The 9,378-nt window shown below is 46.7% G+C and overlaps 1 protein-coding gene across 1 annotated transcript in view; it reads left to right on the forward strand.

The window, feature by feature from the left end:
* tubb2 (tubulin, beta 2A class IIa) overlaps positions 1–9,378 on the forward strand; it is a 278,308-nt gene that overhangs the window by 257,700 nt on the left and 11,230 nt on the right. The window lies entirely within an intron of this gene.

A 9,378-nucleotide genomic window follows, 5' to 3' on the forward strand; every position in this document is an offset into this window, starting at 1 on the left:
AGAAGTACGTACCTGCATGTTTACCTGTCTGCTTGCAGCGAAACCGTCAGCCTGAAGCCCTCCAACCTGGGGTTCCTGCAGCAAGTTGGCGACCACCAGCCTGTAACGAAAGGATCCAAGAGCTTTAATTCCCTCCGGATTGACTCCTGGAGCAGTTGACACAGAGTAGCCCGGACCCTGCATTCTTCTGAATAATTTTAGCCTGAATAAAAACCTTGTTTTTAACTCATTTCTCTGGTCTGTCCTCCTTGTTCCGTCCCCCGTCCGACTCCCCAAGGGTGGTACGGGTATTAGGGGTGGGTGCAGGTCAGATTGGCCCGCCCCGACCTGTGACATTAGTATGATTTTTTACATCAAAAATGGTCCTAATTTAGAAATTAAAAAGACATTCTTCCTAGCCTGATTTTAGCTTCTGCTTTGAACGCTCTGTGTAAACGCCCACTGCTCTGATTGGTCGTGAGACTTCAGTGTAAACGCCCACTGCTCTGATTGGTCGTGAGACTTCAGTGTAAACGCCCACTGCTCTGATTGGTCGTGAGACTTCAGTGTAAACGCCCACTGCTCTGATTGGTCGTGAGACTTCAGTGTAAACGCCCACTGCTCTGATTGGTCGTGAGACTTCAGTGTAAACGCCCACTGCTCTGATTGGTCGTGAGACTTCAGTGTAAACGCCCACTGCTCTGATTGGTCGTGAGACTTCATTGTAAACGCCCACTGCTCTGATTGGTCGTGAGACGTCAGTGTAAACGCCCACTGCTCTGATTGGTCGTGAAACTTCAGTGTAAACGGCCACTGCTCTGATTGGTCGTGAGACTTCAGTGTAAACGCCCACTGCTCTGATTGGTCGTGAGACGTCAGTGTAAACGGCCACTGCTCTGATTAGTCGTGAGACTTCAGTGTAAACGCCCACTGCTCTGATTGGTCGTGAGACTTCAGTGTAAAAGCCCACTGCTCTGATTGGTCGTGAGACTTCAGTGTAAACGCCCAGTGCTCTGATTGGTCGTGAGACTTCAGTGTAAACGGCCACTGCTCTGATTAGTCGTGAGACTTCAGTGTAAACGCCCACTGCTCTGATTGGTCGTGAGACTTCAGTGTAAACGCCCACGGCTCTGATTGGTCGTGAGACTTCAGTGTAAACGCCCACGGCTCTGATTGGTCGTGAGACTTCAGTGTAAACGCCCACTGCTCGTATTGGTCGTGAGTAGGGTTGGGAATCGTAAGAAATTTTTCGGTTCCGGTTCCGATTCCCATTCAATAAAAATTATTAAAACAACTAATAGTACGGGGAAAATACACAATCCTTTTTGTGTTTTATTTCTGATACTTGTCAAATGAGTTTAACAGACTGGCAATGTCAACAAATGCAACATATTATTTAGCAATATTTTTTCTGAAGGAAAATAAAAAAAATTGTATTCTCAAGGATAATTTGGGACCTCTCCTATATCGTATTGTATCTCCAGCAGTGGAATACCCTCTCAGAAGGGGTAGAATATGCTTGAACACACATGTAAGATCCAGACAGGTGAAACATAATATTTTTTAAATCGGTTTGAATGATTGATTCATAAAAACTTCACTTGTTTCCTTACTGGATTAAAGTGCTCTAGCAGTTAATAAACAGAAATGCATGCGTCTTGCGGAAGAACATTGTAGCCGGAGCTACTTCTCTATGTTTATGTCTGACGCGGGTGAGTCACGCAGGCACTGGGCTACTCCGCAGCGGTGCCGAACCGACCAGTGTAAAGTAGTCCGAGTCTAAACGCTTATTACAGCCTTACCGTAGGGATTCAGGATAAGACAAAAACACGTTTTGAAAAAAGGCATTCATGATGTAATCGCTCATTATATACATCTTGTAAATTCTGAAGCGAATTTTCGTTATTTGAAGCGACTTTCAAAAGGTGATTAACTGTTTTGGTTGCTACAGTAGACATCAGTGTTTATTCTCGAACTATAAACTTTTATCTCAGTACTTCTGTGATCATTTGAATATTTTTAACACAGAAATATCGATACTGTGTTGTTGAAAAGACTGAAAGTAAAGCTAGCTGTTTCATGTAGAACTGCTCTCTCTGGGTCAGCGACAGCGCAAACAGATTTGAATGTCCCGGTGTGAAGTTTTTGTCATTTAGGAATAAGATCGCGTGGGTGTTTGAATCGAGATCGTTTAGAGATTAATGGTGCAGCTCTACTGTCTTTATTCTCTCTCTCTCTGCGTTGATATCTGACGCAAAAAAAAATGTAACTTGTTATACGAATAGCGCGAGGGACAGTGCATTCATTACAATTTTAATATTCATGTGGTGAGACGTCGCTATTAAAGGATAAGCTCCCAGCACTTCGTCCACACATCGCATCAGAACCGTTTTCGGAACCGAAACTCAGGAATTTCGCACGGTTCCGGTATTTTTGAAAAAACGCTACCAGTTCTGCGTAAGAACCGGTTCTCGGTTCCCAACCCTAGTCGTGAGGCTTCAGTGTTAACGCCCACTGCTGTGATTGGTTGTGAGGCTTCAGTGTAAACGCCCACTGCTCTGATTGGTCGTGAGGCTTCAGTGTAAACACCCACTGCTGTGATTGGCTGACATGTTTGCATATGGAATTGTTAGTATTAAAGGAGTCGTTCACTTTAAAATTAAAAATAGCCCATGATTTTCTCACCCTCAAGCCATCCTAGGTGCCAGTAACTTTATTTTTTCAGATGAATTCAATCAGAGTTTTATTAGTAAACACCCTTTATAATGGCAGTGGATTTCAAAGGATCATAAATGAACTCCACATGGCACCGGGGGGTTAATAAAGGCCTTCTGAATCAAAGAGATTAATTTGTGTAAGAAAAGTATTAATATTTAAAACTTAATAAAGTACAAACATATGGATATGGATTTGACTTAAGTGTAAAGCAAAACTTATGCGAGTAATGCGACGTACTGCTGATATTTACACTACGCCATGACGCACTACGCTACTTCCGACGTCTTAAGTTGCACTTCATACGTTTAAATGTAGCTTGGATTTCACAGACAGGGTCACATATAACTGATGCAATCATGGTTATGTTGCATTTTACTTTTAAGCTAATTTGACTAAAATTACACATTTAGTACATTAGTAAAAATAACTTTAAGTACAGAATGTGCGTTTATGGGAATTTTTGACCATTCTTCTAGAAGCGCATTTGTGAAGTCCGGCACTGATGTTGGTCGAGAAGGCTTTGCTCACAGTCTCTAATTCATCCCAAAGCTGTTCTATCGGGTTCAGGTCAGGACTCTGCAGCCAGTCCAACTCCTCCACACCAAACTCCTCATCCATGTGTTTATGGACCTGCTTTGTGCACTGGAGTGCAGTCATGTTGGAACAGGAACATCCTCAAACTTTTCCCAGAAAGTTGGGAGCATGAAATTGTCCAAAATGTCTTGGTATGCTGAAGCATTAAGAGTTTCTTTCACTGGAACTAAGAGGCCAAACCTGAAAAACAACCCCACACCATAATCCCCCATCCACCTTACAACCCCACACCATAATCCCCCCTCCACCAAACAACCCCACACCATAATCCCCCATCCACCTTACAACCCCACACCATAATCCCCCATCCACCTTACAACCCCACACCATAATACCCCATCCACCTTACAACCCCACACCATAATCCCCCCTCCACCAAACAACCCCACACCATAATCCCCCATCCACCTTACAACCCCACACCATAATCCCCCATCCACCTTACAACCCCACACCATAATCCCCCATCCACCTTACAACCCCACACCATAATACCCCATCCACCTTACAACCCCACACCATAATCCCCCCTCCACCAAACAACCCCACACCATAATCCCCCATCCACCTTACAACCCCACACCATAATCCCCCATCCACCTTACAAGCCCACACCATAATCCCCCCTCCACCAAACAACCCCACACCATAATCCCCCATCCACCTTACAACCCCACACCATAACCCCCCCTCCACCAAACAACCCCACACCATAATCCCCCCTCCACCAAACAACCCCACGCCATAATCCCCCATCCACCTTACAACCCCACACCATAATCCCCCCTCCACCAAACAACCCCACACCATAATCCCCCCTCCACCAAACAACCCCACACCATAATCCCCCATCCACCTTACAACCCCACACCATAATCCCCCCTCCACCAAACAACCCCACACCATAATCCCCCCTCCACCAAACAACCCCACACCATAATCCTCCATCCACCTTACAACCCCACACCATAATCCCCCCTCCACCAAACAACCCCACACCATAACCCCCCCTCCACCAAACAACCCCACACCATAATCCCCCCTCCACCAAACAACCCCACACCATAATCCCCCATCCACCTTACAACCCCACACCATAATCCCCCCTCCACCAAACAACCCCACACCATAATCCCCCATCCACCTTACAACCCCACACCATAATCCCCCCTCCACCAAACAACCCCACACCATAACCCCCCCTCCACCAAACAACCCCACACCATAATCCCCCCTCCACCAAACAACCCCACACCATAATCCCCCCTCCACCAAACAACCCCACACCATAACCTCCCCTCCACCAAACTTTACACTTGGCACAATGCAGGAAGGCGAGTACCGTTCTCCTGGCAACCGCCAAACCCAGACTCGTCCATCGGATTGCCAGGCAGAGAAGCGTGATTCGTCTCTCCAGAGTACACTTCTCCACTGCTGTAGAGTCCAGTGGCGGCTGCTTTACCACTGCATCCCACGCTTTGCATTGCACTTGGTGATGTAAGGCCTGGATGCAGCTGCTCGGCCATGGAAACCCATTCTATGAAGCTCTACGCACTGTTCTTGAGCTAATCTGAAGGCCCCAGACTTTTGGAGGTCTGTAGCTATTGACTCTGCAGAAAGTTGGCGACTTCTGTGTGCCTCAGCATGTGTTGTCCCGTTCTGTGATTTTACGTGGGCTACCACTTTGTGGCTGAGTTGCTGTTGTTCCCAATTGCTTCCACTTTGTTATAATACCACAAACAGTTGAGCATGGAATATTGAGGTAGAGGAAATTTTACGAATGGACTTATTGCACAGGTGGCAACCTATCACGGTACCAGGCTTGAGTTCACTGAGCATCTGAGAGCAACCCGTTCTCTCACAGATGTGTGTAGAAGCGTCTGCATGCTAGGGCTTGATTTTATACACCTGTGGCCATGGAAGTGATTGAACACCTGAACTCAATGATTTGGAGGGGTGCCCCAAAACTTTTGGCAATATAGTCTATACTTCCTGTATGTGGATATATATTTACATTATATATGTATAATGTTATATATAGTATGAATATAATGTCGCTAATGCGACCAGAGAGTATAAAAGGGCACCTAGAGAACATGTCATCCACTCCTTCGTCTGAAGGGACTGTTTTGCTGTTACTGTGAAGGTAAAATCATGAAACGCTAGAAACTATCTGGTGTGAGTATGGCAGGCCTCATCTTCTTTAAGAGTCATCCTGCTGAGGCCTCCGCTTCCCATCGCCCTGTGGAGGAGCTATCTATCTCTGGTTAGAGACTGTGGTCAGGTTCATAAAAAAAAAAAAAAAACACTGGTTCAGCGGATAAAATATGACAGCCTCCTGGTACAAGGGTTGACACTGGTCCCCTTGAAAGTAGCAGGCTATGGCCGTACTCTCTGAAAGAAACCCCCTATGAGTTGGGCTGTGGTGTCCAGGCCTTGAGCCGGCTCTGGGGTAAGTCCTTCGTGTAAAACCGCAAAGGTGCTTCCTCATTAACCATGAAGCTCGGGCAGTGGCCGTAGGGGGTAAAGCTACTGACAGCCTGATGCGTACCAGTAGGGGGATTTAACTCTGAGTTAAATGTGCTTGTGCTTGTAGCACAGGCATGATTGGCAAACCTCCCCTCAGCATGACAGCATGGGTATTTCATTCCCCAAAGTGTCTCAGGACGCAGTGCAAGTTCCCTTTCGAAAGGGAGCGTCTCGGGTTACGACTGTAACTCTTGTTTCCTGAAAACAGGGAAAACTGCGTCTCGTCGCCATGCCTCCGGGCTACTCAGTCCCTTCAGACGAAGAATAGGATGACTTGTTCTCTAGGCGTCCCTCTTATACTTCCTGGATAGGTAGATAGATAGATAAGATAGACAGACCTCTGGGCTCGAGAGCGTTGCAGAAGCGGAAGTGCGTAGGAGGGCCGATTAGGGGGCACGTCATGACTTCGTCAGTTCGTCATGAACCTCTGGGAAGAACGGCGCTGATCGCTGACAAGGGGCCTGCTGGCGCCCCGGCAGGAACCATTCGTCGAGGCGGCTTTTAGTGGGCTCTTCCGGGGAAGACCAGTCGAGGCCGAGCTCTTCCGATGGCCGGGTGAGAACACGGAGAAGCTCGGCATCTGTGCTCGCCCTGGTGCTGGTCTGAGATGGGGGGCGAGGTCAATTATAGAGCCAGACCAATCCTCGCCTTCAGATACCGCCAATGACAGTCTGTCATCGTCCAGGTCTTCCTCCAATCCACCAAACGAGACGAGGCCGGCTGTTTCAAAGGAAGGGCGCGGGTCTGCCTTGGTGAAGAGCGGCGAAATCTCTCTCTGTGGAGAGAGAGAGAGGCACACCGGGTCTGGGCCGGCGTAAAGCTCACTCGTCTGTCCTCTGACCCCGCCGTTTCTTCCTCCGAGGTTCCTGGGGGCGGGGTCGCTCTCTGAAAGGAAAGCTAGCCGCGAGCGCAGAGAGGGGAACGGCATGTTCTCGCAATGAGAACAGCCACCCTGTGCGAGTGCAGTTTCAGCATGGTCTTTGCCCAGGTAGGAAGAGCACTCACGGTGCTCGTCTGTGCGATGCAGAGGGGCTCTGCATGTGACTCAGTGGGGGCGCGGCCTTTGAAAAAACGCCGCACTGCTCTTTTAGTGAGAAATTAGCTTTTTTAGCTAAAAGGATACTCTCGCAGGATGGCCGCGGGGAAACAGCGAATCAGCAGTCGACGGCGTCAAGTCAGAGGCGCTGAACAGGAGGCCGCCGTCCGCTGAACTGATGCTGCAGAATTCGCTGCGTTCCGCTGCTGGGCTCTTTCAATTGTAAGGCTGGTGCCGGTATGTCTGATCGACCCCTCAATGTGACAAAAGGCCCTCCTGGGAATTAACACTTGAACTATCTCTTGAATATGTAACTCCCTCCTGCATATGTAACAGGAACTCTGGAGACGCAGCACACAGTGCAGTTCACACTTCACCCACACTATCTCCCCCACATCCCCCTCCTCCTCACCTGAAATACACTGAAACCTTATGCAATGTTATGTGTGTACGAAAATGTAACTACTCATGTTTGGTGTCTTTTGATGTATCACAATGCGCCTGGTGACATGGTCTCATTCTCCCAACTATGATGAAAAGCTAAAAGAAGTTATGAAATGTGAGAAAAGTGATGTGTCCCATAATAGCCTCATTCAGACTACCTCCTGTATGTAAAATCAGGCAGACCTCACAGTGTGAGCCCCTGAATAAACAACCAAAATCTAATTATAATGACAGACATCACCATTTGGTAACAATTGAATTATCTGGGTATATAAGGGAAAAGAGCAGAAAAGTTCGGGGAGTCTGTAGGTTGACTGCCCGCACAATCGCTGTGTGTAACTCTATTGACAGGTAATAATTTCTACAAATTCTGTGATTTCGGAATCATTGTGATGAAATGTTTTAACTGACGATTTTATCTTTTTGAATTGAATTTTGAATTATTGCTTCATTACCTGATCAATAAATTGTAAACGTTTGATTTTATTCTGAGTGACTCTGAAAGACTGTTTATTCCCTAGATTATTGGATTCGTATATTTCCACATCTTTCGCGTCAGTTTAGCGACGGCTAATATTCCGATACCATTTTACGTGTACTTGAACGAGGGGGCAAGCTCAACAGCAAACGCTGTTTTAATCAACCTAGGTTCGGGTGTGTCCATATCCACTGTTTTAGGTCAGTGATCGCTTTGGATAAACGTGCGTGGTTTACAGACCACGGGTTTGACCTGAAGCCATCTTAAGAGAAGATGAGTTGATGAACTGTCCTCTTTCTTGGTGGTCAATCGTCCCTACTAAAGTAACACATTAATTTAATTTCTAGAGGAGGCGTTCAAGGGGACTTATATATATATATCTTTGATTGTACGTGTGAATACGGCAGATCCCAGATATTTAGTCAAATTACCTCTGAATTGGTTATTGGAACTGACGGGAGTGTGTCGTGCGGCCTTCGGAGAAGGACTGCTGAGCGATATAGTTTCCTGATTGCGGATAAACTAAAATCAGTGTTGAAAAGAATAATCAAACATTCGCTAACGTTTAATGATGCACGGATATCATTAAAACCTATTCATTTTATGGAGTCAGATGAATTAACGAGTCAATACATTTGAGAAAATATATTGCATTTAATCTTGTTGTGTTGCGTGAAAGGAAAGGCAAGAAATACGCAGAGTAACCTTCTTCTTTTTACAATTTCACACTTTCTCTCAACCTTCCCCGAGACTACAGTTTGAAAGTCGTATCAGTCTTCTTTTAAATTACTGAAAGAGAGCGAAAGATTCTCTTCAATTTCTTTCTAACTTGAGTTAAATATGCATTCAATGTCTTTGACTCTTAAGCTGTGCTGCATCAGGAACTCATGAGGTTTATTCAGGGATATAAAACACTGAGATGTCTTGTACTTACATACAAAAACTAGACTTGAGAACAAATATTTACAAAAACATATTTACTGCCTTTCAACATATTAACGCCCAGAAATATTGAAAATCCAGCGTTTCGAGTCAGTCTGTGCTCGTGTGAAGGACAGACCCAGTGGCGGCTGATGATCTTCCTCTCTCTCTCTGTTCTCGATCACTGCTGTACATGGTGCCGTGACACACACACACACACGTCTCAGCTGAGCATGGTGAGGTGCTGGCGGTGGATGTGGTCCTGCTCCAGCTCCTCGTGACTGGGATGCCTCACACACACACACACACACACACACACACACACACACACACACACACACACACACACACACACACACACACACACACACACACACACACACACACACACACACACACACACACACACACACACACCTCAGCTGAGCATGGTGAGGTGCTGGCGGTGGATGTGGTCCTGCTCCAGCTCCTCGTGACTGGGATGCCTCACACACACACACACACACACACACACACACACACACACACACGTCTCAGCTGAGCATGGTGAGGTGCTGGCGGTGGATGTGGTCCTGCTCCAGCTCCTCGTGAATGGGATGCCTCACACACACACACACACACACACACACACACACACACACACACACACACACACACGTCTCAGCTGAGCATGGTGAGG

This window comes from Rhinichthys klamathensis, unplaced genomic scaffold, assembly GCF_029890125.1.
Source record: "Rhinichthys klamathensis goyatoka isolate OS25496 unplaced genomic scaffold, OSU_Roscu_1.1 h1tg000011l_1, whole genome shotgun sequence".
Taxonomy (NCBI): domain Eukaryota; kingdom Metazoa; phylum Chordata; class Actinopteri; order Cypriniformes; family Leuciscidae; genus Rhinichthys; species Rhinichthys klamathensis.